The sequence below is a fragment of the Canis lupus genome, unplaced genomic scaffold (assembly GCF_011100685.1).
Source record: "Canis lupus familiaris isolate Mischka breed German Shepherd unplaced genomic scaffold, alternate assembly UU_Cfam_GSD_1.0 chrUn_S618H780, whole genome shotgun sequence".
NCBI lineage: Eukaryota > Metazoa > Chordata > Mammalia > Carnivora > Canidae > Canis > Canis lupus.
Window position 1 is genome coordinate 2,742 of NW_023331559.1, and position 13,667 is coordinate 16,408.

At 46.6% G+C, this 13,667-nt stretch overlaps 1 long non-coding RNA gene across 1 annotated transcript in view; it reads right to left on the reverse strand.

Annotated features, from left to right (window-relative positions):
* Window positions 1-1,022: 1,022 nt before the first annotated feature.
* LOC119879317 overlaps window positions 1,023-13,667 on the reverse strand; it is a 30,374-nt gene continuing 17,729 nt past the window's right edge. The window contains exons 4-6 of the long non-coding RNA XR_005387457.1: window positions 11,845-12,057; window positions 5,470-5,574; window positions 1,023-1,131 (exon numbers count right to left, since the gene is read on the reverse strand). This is a non-coding gene — a long non-coding RNA (uncharacterized LOC119879317). The remainder of the gene's footprint in view (window positions 1,132-5,469; window positions 5,575-11,844; window positions 12,058-13,667) is intronic.

Genomic DNA, 13,667 nt, shown 5'->3' on the forward strand with positions numbered 1-13,667 from the left:
GACAGTATCGTGAGACAGTAAAGAAGAGAATCCCTAACTTTGCCTGGAAAACCCAAGAAAACCTTAAGGAACAGAACTCTTGAACCGAGATGTAAAGAATGGTAGGAGCTCGCCAGGTGGGCATGGAAAGCAAAACCATTTCAGGCAGAAAACACCAGTGCGCGCAGATGCATGGAGGCATGAACGAACATAATTGCTGTGATTTGGGAAGGGCAGGGAGGCTGGCGTGTCTGGAGCAAAGGCCACTCAAAGGAAAGTGACGATGGCTGATGAGGAAAGGCAAGCAAGAGTCATGTTGGGAGGATTCTGGGGAGGTACATAGTATAATTGTCCCCCATTTTAAATCTGAGGAAGCTAAGTGAAGCTCAGACAGCTTGAGTGAGTTGCCTCAGGTCAGGCCTCCAACTTGGGGGCTCAGGCTTTTTTACTGCCTCACAGGTCCTGAGGTTACTTAGCTTGGATCTTCAGGGTTGGGCAAAGTCGGCTAAAAAAAAAAAAAAAAAAAACCCACAAAACAGAAATGAGGCTGAGAAGTAGGTGAGCCATGAATGAGTTCAGGATCCAATGGGTTGTTCTGAGGTGTGGAGTGTCTGGCTGATGATAGAAGTTCAGGGTTGAAAGGAAGAAGACCAGATCTGGCCATCACCAGCATCCGGAGGTAGGAGCATTCACGGGAGCAGTGGAGTTGCAGCCATAGGGCCCCTTGTAACGTTGGCAGACATTTTCTCAGGACAGAAACATTTCCCTGAAGAACTAGGGCATCACTGGCCTGGGGAGGACCCCGGAAAGGCCCACAGTCACAATGACTTGGTGCTTCCTCTGTCAGACCCCCTGTCCAGTTGTGGCATCTCTCTCCCAACTGGACACTGCTGGCACGTGAGCTACTCCGTGATGGACCTGGAATCTGATGGCAATTGCCTCTGTCAATCACCCGGTGAACCTAAAAGTGTCCTTAGACCCGGACCATCAAAAGTCTTTTGAATTCTTTTTGAGTCACAGCCCATCCTGGGATGCAGGAATAAGGCGTAACAGAGTCCCTTGGGAAGCCCAAGTGGGGAGGAGGTGTCTCTGAATTCCTGCGATGCAGAGAAGCATCCTTTTATCCAGAAGGTAAGTATCATTACTTCTGCCCTGTAGGCACAAAAAAAAAAAAAAAAAAAAAAAGTCTTAAAAGAGGTTAGAGACCTGCCCAAGGTCACACAACTATTAAAGGACAAAGTCAGGACTCCCATGGAGAGAATGATGGCCCCAGAGCCTAGGGAAGGGAAATGAAATTAAACTGAGTATCCAATGGACCCCGGCACCATTCTTCGCTCTTGCTTCTCAAGCCTGGTGCTCAGGGTGGGTCGGGAGGGAGAGGTCCGTGTCTTCTTTCCCAAGAAACTGGAGAATCCAGGTCACCATTTGATGAAAAGAGAGCCTTGCCCTGCAAAGTCAGAAGAGCTAGGCCACAACTGGCTGTTGGACCATGACCAAGTCACTTCCCCTCTGTGGTCCCCATTCTCTCTGCATATGGAAGACTCTGGAACCCCAGGTCTCCGGGACTGGCAGGGAGCTTCCCTGAGACCCTGAGCCCCAGCTACCAGGGCTGGGAACACCCAGTTCTCTCCTCCCAATGCCTTCCCTCCTCTCCATTCATACCAGCCATTCCTGCTCGGGCTTCCAGCTGAGGGCCGGGTGTGGATTGTTCGAAAAGACATATGGCATCCCCGTGCAGCCGAGAGTCCATCTCGAGGGGAAACCATTGTTCATTCATCTGGACCGAGTGACATTCTTTATGCAAGAATACTCTTGATTAAAGGGTGAGTTTTAATGGAAACTAATTAGGCAAACTCTTTAGCCTGGGCATAATGATCAAATGAGCTGTCACACCGTACCTGATACAATGATCTCACTCGCTACAAGATTTTATTCCTTAGCAATTACACTCCCACATGGCACTGCGTGCCGTTATTGCCTGGAGCACACATGTCAAATTAAAGACCAACTTATGCACCTGATATTTAATTATTGCCTAGTACTACAGACACCCGGGAATGTCAAAGTGAGCAGTCCTGCTTGGGAGAAACGAAAACTGAATCTATCTGCAAGGGAGTGAAAAAAAAAATAGGGATAAAATATGTATAGGCTACTATGGTTTCTTATTCAGCCGTCTTACAATTCACAGTTACAAAACCTGCTCTCCCCAACCTTGAATAATTTACCATTTTTTTTCTTCATCCAGAAAAGTCAGCAGAAGGAGAGTTGTAGGTAAAGGCACAGGGGCCCTATTGGTATTTGTTTACCGATTTGATTGATGCGGTCCGGGTCTGGTCAAAGTTGAACTCTTTGTACAAGTCATTCTTTCCCTAATAGGCTCTGACAGGAAAGAGGGTGCCTCATATGCCTCTCTAGCCCAAAGGGAAATGTTTGCCCTCAAGGCTGAGCACTCAGGAAGCCCCATCTTGCACTTCAGTCACACTCAGTAACAAATCTGAGAAGTTGACCAAATTTTCTCCCTGATGCATTTGTCCCCAGGTTGGGACAGTGAGCAGCCATTGGGATGTAAGGATTGGTCTCTACTTCGACTGTATGTTAGAAGAGTCTGGAGAACTTTTCAACTTACTGATGTTTCGAATCCTATCCCAGACTAATTAATTAAATCTGGATCCTAATTATATCAGGATCTGGAGAGGAGGACTGGGCAATTTGTTTTTTAAGGCTCCTGCGATGATCCTGATATTCAAGTGGAGCTGAGAACCACTGGTGGGGAGGCCACCAGCCAGACACTAACCAGTGCGGAGTGTTATGGGAGCTGCTTCTTCCTGCCCTCAATAAGACAGACTTCCAGGCCTCCGTTCTTCACACATGCTGTTCTCCGCTCTGGAATGCTCTTTCCCTGTCCCCTTCTTCCTACCTGGGAAACAAAAACGGTCCTCCCAGCACCAAGTGCAAATGTTTCTTTCCTATGACGTCCCCCTGGGTTCCCCAGGAAGAGTTGCTTCAGCAATCCCCCAAGAGCCAGACACAGAGCTCAAAGGATCATTGAAAACCAAATTGCTTTCCCTTGGTGGGGGTTCAAGAAGAGAATCCCATGTCTCTAGCAACCATCTGTGTGTCCCAGCTGAGCAAATTCTAAGAATGTCTTCGTCCCTTTTGCTCCAGATAAAGAAATTCAAATTACCCATTATCAGAATTGCACTGCCTAATACTAAAATGCCTTAATGTGAGTGCTTTTGTATTTAGTAAACTGCACAGCTTGTGAAACCCCCTCCAAACATCTGGCAGGAGGCCCAGCAGAGGTAGGCTGGAACCTCTAATGATGGCAACATGTAAACAAGTGTTTGTCTCAACTGATCATCATTAACTTCCAGTGTCAGACTCACCCCCCAGAGGTCTGGCTCCTCAGCCTTGCAAAGGCCTCTGGGAAACAGCAGCTGGGATGGGGCCTGTGCACAGACGATGGGGAGGGAGAGGGTGGGCAAGGCTTGTCACACCAACGTGGAGAAAGCAGGAGGGTGATGGGAGCAGCCTGGGAGCAGGTGCCTCTGATGAAAGGCAGTGGAATCGGGGGGGCCTACTATCCTCTCAGTGACTTTGGTGCCAGGCAAGGATTTACCTCTCAATTATGCCATCGGCTGGCCGTGGGAAGAAAACCTCAGTTTCTCTGTCAAGTAGAGGCAAAGATTCCTGCTTTATAGGACAGTCGTAAGAAGTATGTAGGAAAATATGTGCCGAGGCTTCTGGCACAACACTGGCTTTCAAAAAGCAGATGACAGAGGGAAGTTCTTTCTCCGTTCTTCCCTTCAGATGTTCCTAAGGGGGACCTACACCAGTCTGATGACCCTTTACCCCAACTCAGAAAGTAAGGGTCTGATCCTCACAGTCACTGGGCTGAAGTTTGTCATGTCTGTGCACATGGATACTTAAATAAAACTCCATAACAAGAGAACATTTTATTCTCTCTGACATTAACAAATACTGGTGCTAAGTAATCATTCACACTATATTCAAATCCAAATGTGAATTCATTGAGTAAATATTAATTAATTACTATGTTCTAGGCACTATGTGCACCAAGATGATTTAGGAGTGTGTCCACAGCCCGGATTCCTCAGAAAGAAAACCCTGAGACAGGCGTCTGCAGGAGGAGGTTATTACAGAATGTGTTTAGGGTCCGCACCTGTAAAAAAGAGAACTGTGTCCCTCCAAACTTTATGTGTTAAAAGCCTAACCCCCAGTGTGACTGTATCTGGATACAGGGCCTTAAAGGAAGTCATAGGGTGGGACCCTCACCTGCCAGGGCTGGTGTCCTTATCAGAAGGGGAGGGAACACTGGAGCTCTCTCCTTCTGTGTTCTACAGAGGAAAGGCCACGTGAGGACATGGTAAGAGGGTAGCTGTTTAAAGCCAGGATGAGAGGTCTCACCAGAAATTAACCCCACCGGCACCTTGACATGGGATGTATATAGCCTGCAGACCTGTGAGGTGACAAGTTCCAGTTGCTGAAGCCAACAGTTGGTGGGTATCCTGTTACAGCAGCCTGATGAAGGAAGCAGGGAGGGGTGGAAGCACACATTGAGCTATAATGCAGGCCCGATAAAGACCTCAAGTGGAAAAAAAAAAAAAAAAAGACCTCAAGTGAAGCCATGAGGAGCTCTGGAGCTAGACTGGCCCTTCAGAGTCATCTCCGGTTAGAATGAGGGCCCCCTAGGGCCTCTGTCGTTGGAAGCAGGCTGCTCTCGAAAGGAGGTGGTGTCTTTCCACCAAGGCAATCCCCAAGAAGGTCTGGCAAGACTCAGGCCATCACACAGTCCACGGCAGTGAGGGTCCCTAGGGACCTAATGATGAGTGCCTTTTCCCAGCACCCACCACGTGCCAGAAGCCCCACAAATGTCATTGTATTTGCTCTTCACAGCACTCCTCTGTGATGCTACCTATTTCCCAGAGAAATGAAACGTGTCCAAAGCCACAAAGCTGATAAGTAATGAAGGCAGAACCGAAGAAGAGGCCCCTCTTTCCCAATGACCCTACTCTTGCATTGACATCATGCTGCCTCCCCTTTAGAAGCTTCATCTTTTGCAAATACTCTCTGTCCTTTAGAAGTCACATGTCCCCACAGAACCCCGTGCCTCTCTCTCTTCAAAGTCTATAGAACTTTGCCCTATAAGAGTACTAGTTAACACTTAGTTAGCATTTACCATGTCCCAGGCACTGTTCTAGCACTTTCCAGATATTAATTTATATCATCTTTTCAAGAAGTATTTCCTCTGAGGTATTATTTTCATCACCCTCGTTTTACTGATGAGAGGGCTAATAAGACAAAAGCTGTTAAATAACTCTCCCAGTGCCCCCAGCCAGGGTTTGAACCCACACGATCTGGTTCCAGGTATTCTACTACTGTCTTGGGGAGCTTCTGCCTCCCTCTAGTCTACAAGCACTTGGAGAGCGTAATCGAGTCTTGTTCATTTTTTCCACCCTAGTGCCTTACCTGTGACATACACTAAGCTCTTGGTAAGATTTTCCTAAACAACTGAATGATGCCTTGCACGTGAACATTTTGAAAATCATTGGACTTGACGTATATGGACAAAGCCTAGAAGAAAAGACAGATGAATAAAATATGTTAGTTCTGTTGAGATAATTGATATCATGGGTGAATTGTTATTCCTTTACTATTTGGATATTGTTAGAATATTGGTCTCTAGGAGCTCAGATGGATGATGGCAAACTTTCTCTACATTCCCTATCACGTCACCAGAGCGGACACCTATTACATTTCTGATGGCACTGCCGCTGGGAATGCGGGCTTCCCCAGGTCTCTGGGAATCTGACCCAGATCACATCTCAGCATCACAGCATGGTGCAATGCCTTCCCAGGGATCCCATAACCAATTCTTAGATGAAAAGTTCAAAACTCCCAATGTCTCAACTCAGAGTGATCGATACCCAGCAATGACGTAAAGAATAGTTCAGTGGCCGTTTAAACCTACTTCGAAGTGAACTTAATGACCGAACATATTCCCAGACCTTCTGTCCACTAGGATGTTTAGATGAACAGAGCCTTATACACACCGTGAAGCTGATAATCAAAACGAGCCAATGGCCGGAGAGGCTCTCTGACAGAAATTACATGGTCTCCTCATCTCGCTCCCATACTTGCTGTTCACTTTATATTCACTCCTTCGTGCATGCGTGCATTCATCCATTCAGCAAATGTAACTGGGATTCTACTGTGTGGCTCTAAGGATACAACAATAAACAAGCCAAACGAGCTCCCTTCCTTCACGGAGCTTATAGTCCAGTTAGAAGATAAGAAAAATTAGCAAATAATATAACTTCAACTCGTGATCATTTCCACAATGAAAACAAAACAGGGAACTATGATGAAAAGTAAGCGAGCTGCAAGGAGAAACTGATTTTGAACGGATGGTCAGGGGAGGATTCTCTGAGGTGACGCTTGAGTTGAGACCTGAATAACAAGAGGTGCCAACCTTTGGAAAATTTGGGAGAACAGCATGTCAGGCAGATAAAAAGTACAAAGCCCTTGAGGGCAGGCTAAGCTTGCCAGTGTTACAGGGAGAGAAAGCAAGCCAGTGTACATGGGGCAAGTGGGCAGCAAGGAGAACTCGAAGATACAAGGCTTCAGAAGCAGGCAAAGGACAGACCATCCGGGTTCCTTCCAAGCCAAGGAGAGGAGTTTGGATTTTATTCCTAGCACAAGAGGAAACATTGGAGAGCTTTAAGGAAAAGAGAAACGCAATATGATTTAAGTATTTAAAAGATCACTCTGGCTGCCAAGTGAAGAATAAACCATAGGTAGCAGATGGAATTTTGGAGTTTTGGTTCACTTCTATTAGAGGTCTGGTCTACTGATTTGGCTCCTGGTTCCAGCCTCAGAGGTCCTGCTGAGAGGTCACATTCTCTAGCACCCTCCCTCCCCATAGTACTAAACTGTTGCCTCTAGCCACTTCAGCCACCAGCCCACCTGCCCAGCTGGTGCTGCACATGTGGGGGTCAGATAGGTCTTCTGGATCCTGAAAGGCATTGGGTTAGCTTATAAACACACTTGTAAGATCTGAAGGTGCCCATTGCAAGATCCACGAAAGCCAAGGAACGAGTTGATACCGTTCACCAAGATTTTTCCAATGCTATACGGAGTGGGTGCTCCAAAGATACTGGTTGGGTGAATGGATGGGTACAGATGTGCTGGGAGTTCATTGTCAGGTTGGGATGGATGGGATGGAGGGGGTCTTCACTGGGAAGAAGTCAAAGGAGGCTGCAGTCCAGCAAATATCCCCTTATCTTAATGGCTCCACACCGGCTGGGGTAAAGCTGCCCAGAGGCCCCTTCTTGGATCAGGTGGGAACCACGAGGCTGCCAGGCTGGTTCATTAGTGGCCTGACATCACACATCTGCAATTGGGTAATTTCTATGTTAACTACTACCTCCCACTATAATGAGTGCTCATAACTATGTTTTATATGAAGCCGATTGTGCATTTGCACAGAGCCCATAAAGGGGCAGTGATTATGAACTGTGCTGGTAGTCTGTGGGACACCCTTCACCTACTACCCAGTCCAGATCCACCCTGCGCCATGCATGTGATCGACAAAAAATGGGTAGTTTGGAGGGGAGGCAGCGTGAGTACAGGATTCCTAGCAGACCAGGGAGAGTTTCTGGGATGTGCCCCTCTCCTAAAACACCCTAATACAAACCTATTAGTATTCAAGACAGATTCAGAGCTTGATAAAAACATTAGGTCTAGGAAAAGGTCATTTAAATTTTTTTTCTCTTTTTTAAATTATTTATTTATTTGAGAGAGAGAGAGAGAGAGCAAATGAGAAAGAAAGAAAGCAGGAACAGGGTAGGGGGTGGGCAGAGGGAGAGGGAGAAGCTGACTTCCCCTGAGCAGGAAGCCCAACTCAGGGCTTGATCCCAGGTCCCTGGGATCATGACCCGAGCCGAAGGCAGACACGTAACAGACTGAGCGAGCCACCCAGGTACCCTCCAAAATCTGTTTTTCTTAACTTCCCTGTTACTCTCTCACACAATTATATATAAGTGTAAAAACATATGCAGACTTGATTCTGCTTTTACTGAATTTTGTTCTTGAAAAGAATCCCCCTTCCTTGTGTCTGGGCTTGGCGATGGGACAATAAAGGGCCTCAGAGGGCCGGCATAAGGTCGGAATCCATAGACTTGGCTTCTGTTATAATGTCCATACTTCCCAGCTGTGCCACCGCACACAAGACCACCCTGGGTCTCAGTTTCTTCATTCATAAAGTGAGATCGCCATACCTGGCATTTTTGGCAGGGTTGTTTTGAGGATTAAAGCATAACAATGTGTATTGAGATTCATCAGTTTCAGGCACTTTCTATGTGTCCATTCATTCAAACCTCTCAACGACCCTTGCAGTAGATGCTGGTGACACCTCCGGTTTTGACATGTAGCAACTGAGAAGATAGGAGGCTCCTAAGTTAGGGAGTTGGCTCTGAAGTTAGTAAGTCATGGAGCTGGTTGATGGAGCCAAAATCTAAGCCCAGGCCGTCTGATGCCAGAGCCAAAGAACCCAGTATAGTGCCTGGAGCAAACGCTAGAAAAATAAATGACAGTTCTTATCGTCATTTTTACCAGCTTCAGGCCAATCCCAGCACAAATCATTATTACCATCATCAGACCTTGGGTCTGATTCCAGGTCCATATTAAAGGATATGGAGACACCCTGAGGGGCCTTGGCAAGGCAGAGCCAGAGCTACCTGGTGCCCCAGAGTGTCTCCTCTCAGCCACTGAGGGGACAGAAAAAGCCAAAGGAGTGAGGCAGAGACCAGGACAGCAGGAAGAGGACACAGAGCAGATGACCAGAAATCTGGCTTCCAGTCCCTGACCACACTTTCCTGCCATGGCACCCCGAGCAGTGTCAGCTGCCCTCAGGAGGATGGCAGGGCTCTCTGGGCTGGCTCTAGGCCCAGATAGGAGGAGTGAAACTTGGGGCTGAGAAGTCCAGGATGCTCATGCTGAATTAGGACTTCGACTGAGCAGGGGTCATGGACCCCATCTTCCTGAGTTTTCTTCGTGGAGGTCACCCATCTTGACCAGATGGTCCAGCTCCTTCATCCTTCCGTGTCCATGCCAAAAGGTCAAATGTGGAGATCTTCCTATACGGGGTCAGAGAGCCGGAACTCTGGCCCTGCCCACCAAGGATCTGTGGCATACCCCAGCCCAGTGACAGCCCCTTCTGGCCTCAGTTTTTCCCATCTAAAAAATGAGAGTGTCAATAAAACACATTTTAATAGCTCTAACATCTTGAAAATTTCACATCCCAAACCTGACTTCATCCACAACCGTACACTAATATCCTTGGGGCAGAGTGATTTCATTTAGGTCAAATGATTTCCCTGCACATAAACAGGAGTGAAACAAAGGCCCCCTTTCTGCAAGTTGTTAGCTCTCTCACACACAGGCAGGCACGCATGCACACACACACACACACACACACACACACACACACACATACACCCTCCTAATGCTTATATAGCCCACCCCCCATCCCAGTCGTGCACAAAGGCACACACACAGCTCACAGAGGCACAAACACCTGGACTCTCTAAGCTGCTCCTTCCCCCACCCCACTCCTGCTTGCTCCCTGCCCCCCAACCCTTTCCAACTCCCCTGCTGAGAAGCTGAGCGCCCTGGTGGCTCTGTGAGCTACCTAACCTGATGGGCTGGTGCCACCCAATGGTCAGGCTCAGAAATGCAGCCTTGGTTCCAAGAGTCAAAAGGGATTGGAAAGGGTCCAGGTCACTGGGTCCATCCCTCTCCTAACAAGGCTGTATCCAGAGCTGCCATAGACAGAGAAAGCTTCCATGGTCTTTAAAACCCTTCAAATAAGGCATTCCTTACATGACATCCCTAGTTCTTTCCCAAAGATCAGGAGATTGCCATTGACACTCTGGGCAGCCTTGCCCTAGATCCTAAAACTTTTGGGTACAAGCTGCATTCAGCACCATTCTAGAAGCTTTATATGTGACATCTGTTTAATGCTCACAACAGCTAACAGCTAGCTTTTCAGGGAATATATTACCATCTTCATTTTAAAGACCTGTAACCAAGAAGGAAGGGTGCTCAGGTAGGACTCTGGCTCTAATTCAGTAGCCACTTGGCCATCCTGGACCTCAGTTTTGTCATTATTATATGATCGGTTCCAATCACTCATTCAATCATTTATTTCTTCAATGAGCATTGCCTGAGCACTTATTATAGACCAGGACCTGTGTTTAGTAGGGCTGATAGCAAGTACGTAATGTGTGATCTTTGCCCTCAGGAGATCCCAGACTTCTAGAATGGATGACAGCTTATGCGCTCCTAGGTCCTTGACTCTATAACCTTAGTGGCTCTATAACCTTAGGCCTTGCCTAAGGAGAAGCCAAGGGGAGGAATGCAAACAAGCTGTAGTGCAGAGGGACCAGGTAGCCAGCCCACAGAGCAGGAGGGAGGTCAGTGTCCTATCCAAGAGTTCTGCAATCCATGTCCTGCTGGTCCGGGGACTGGTGAATCTGAAAGTGCCTCAAACCTGTACAGGGCCCAGATCCATTTGAGAAGGGAGGGAAAGAACTGTGGTCATCTCTGGCTTCAGAGAAGGCACCAGAGGCTTCTGGGGGTATACAGAGAGGTCAGAGCCAGAAGAGGGGAAGCACATTAGAAACTGGGAGATGAACAGATAGAACAAAGCTTTAGCGATACCTGTGCTTACTACACCTGTGTCCTCCCAGGTTCACACTGTCCTATACTCTAATCCCTCACGGTTTACCAGTTCTTAACCTTCACTCTTTCTCTTACTAAATAATAGACAAAGTAAGAGAATAAAAGAATCCTAGAATGCCAAGCACTGGAAGACATCAAGTCCAAACTTTGTGAATGAGGAAAATAGGACCAGAAAGTGTAGAACTTGTCCCAGGTCACGCAGCCAATGAATAGTATGGTTGGGCCTAGCATTCAGATGTGAAGACGTTCCAGTATGAAGAGTTTTTCCTACTTTTTCCTCCTTCTTTTCCATTTATATGCAGTTAGGCAGTAATGAGAGTCTACTTCAATTCTGAAATACATTTTTATCCCTTCCTCTCTCTTAACTTCCTCTATAAGCCCCTTGAAGATAGAAATCTCTTTGTCCAAAACCTTAATACTTAGCACAAAGATTGGATAGATGAATGGATGGATGAATGGAGAGAAGGAAGGAAGGAAGGAAGGAAGGAAAGAAAGAAAGAAAGAAGAAAGAAGACAAAACGAAAGAGAAAAAACAAAGAAAGAGAAAGAAGCAAGCAAGACCAGCAATCAAACACACAAACAGATACATACAAACCAACCTACAAATAAAAGAAAAGAGAAAAGAAAAAGAAAAGAAGAAAAGAAAAAAGAGAAAGGCATAGACGCACGGGCAAGTGAAGTCCTTTACATGGAATTTCTGTACCCAACTCTTACCTGATCCTCCCTGTCTCCCATTTCCCCCCACCATCCAGCCTATTCCTCTATGATGATGGTAAAAATCCTTTTACAAATTAAACAAGAGTATTTCTATTTCCTGTAATAAAAGCACTTGACGACTTTTCCTATCATCTAATGAGTAAGTCAAGGCCCAGTTATCTACAATTACAGTCTAAATGAGTCTCGCAGCTACCACACCAGGGTCATGTGTTATTAACCATATAATACACATATATATTACACACCCTAAGCTCTAAAAACGCTTAACTTATTGTTCTATGAAGGAAGGATAGATGGCCTCATTTCCAGAACTTTCTTGTGCCATTCCCATATTCTCAGATTCCTTTCCTGCCAGGAACAGAAGCTGTTAAAATCCTAACCAACCTTCAAAACCCAATTCAAATGCCACCTCCGTGAAGTCTTCCCGAATTCCCTTGATGAAACTGCTATCCTCAGAGCATGCAGTCCTTCAGGCTTTGGTAAGCATAGCACACTTCATTCTGCCCCTCTGAAAATGACCTTTCAAGACCTTTATGCTGGACATCATAGTTGGTGGTTTTTATGTCCATTGCTCCCAACAGACTCTTGGCCACGGATCTGAGGATATGACACAAAGTAAGTGCTTATTTGGCATTTGTTGAATGGACCTTCTTCTTACTACACCATATGCTCCAATTGTCCCTGAGGGTGCAGTTATATTTTATTCTAAAACCACTTAAGCTACTTCCTATGCCATTAGAAGCAGGAGTCCTAGAGGAGCAGAACACAGTGTCTCCAAAGAGCCACAGCTCTAGGGCAGGGACAGGGTAGGGCTGTAGAGCTGGAAGTATTATGTAAGCCAAGGCAGATCGCTTAGGGAGGAGAGGCGTCCAGGGAAAAGAACTGAATTCCATTGGCGGAAGACCTGGGGAGTCCAATTTTGTCTCAACGTGGGATCTTATTCACGATTAGAGCCGGACAGCTACGGATCAGGCTGCCTCAGGGACTCGTGAGCCCTCTGGTCCTGCGAGTACATATGTAGTGGCTATAGATGACCACTGAGGACAAGTACGAGGATACAGGATGTTGCATAGGGGACCACAGCAACAGGAGTGAGGTCAGACCACGTGACTTGTAAAGCCACCGTCAGCACTGAGATTCTGGGATCCCATGACACCTTCCAAGAGTGGTGCAGCAAAATTACCAAAAGCTACAGTCGTCTTCTATTGCCTTTTCCCACCCTTAATTTCAGAGCTCACTCTGACCCTCCAAGAACTCTGTCACCACAGAGTTGCTAGGGGTAGGAGATGCTCCTCTTGATGCCCCTCTAATATTCCCATAGCCCACCCTGGGTGTCTCCTGAGTCTTGGTGGACAGTTATCATATTCACTGACCTCTCAAGAGGCCCTGGTGGGATCGGGGCCCAGGTACCCACAGCAGTGACCCGCTCACTAATTCAGCTTTCCTTGGCTTCTCTCCTTTCTTTGTTCATTCCCCCTGCTCTCTCACTGCTTCCTGGAATCACTTTCTAAATAATCTACTTGTACCCAAATCTTTGTCTCAGGGTCTGTATTGGGGGGATCCAACTCGTTCTTCATGGTCAGGGGCCAAACCACAGATTTTGTGGTTACTCAGCACTGAATAGAAAAGCCAGTTTGGTGAACTTGGGAGAGGTAATAAACCTCTCTGAACCTACTTCAACAGGTAACAAGAAAAAAGTTGCTGAGGCCTACTTCTCAGACTTCATAACGTTGTGTGTGACAGCTCTCTACAGTTACATTCGCGGAGTCCTTACTATGTGCTAAGATAAACACCACATATATAATCTCTAATCACTAAACCTTATACCAAACAGAAAGTCCAAAGAAGATTGTAGTGGGCTGATGGTGCCCACCACTGCTCACTCCCTGCCAAAAGATATGCCCATAAAAATAAAACGAAAAAACAAACAAACAATGAAAAAAAAAAAAGAGAGAGAGAGAGAGATGCCCATGTCCTGACCCCTGGAACCTGTGATCTTATCTTGAAAAAGGGTCTTAAAAATGGTAATGAAGTTAATGATCTTGAGATGAGAACATCCTGGATTACCCAGGTGGACCCCAATTCAATGAAGAATGTCCTTGAAAGAGATAGACTAGAAGACACAGAGGGGAAGGCGTGAAGGCAGAGGCCGAGATGGGAACGATGCGTCCACAAGCCAAAGGATGCTTGGAGTCACCATAAGCTGG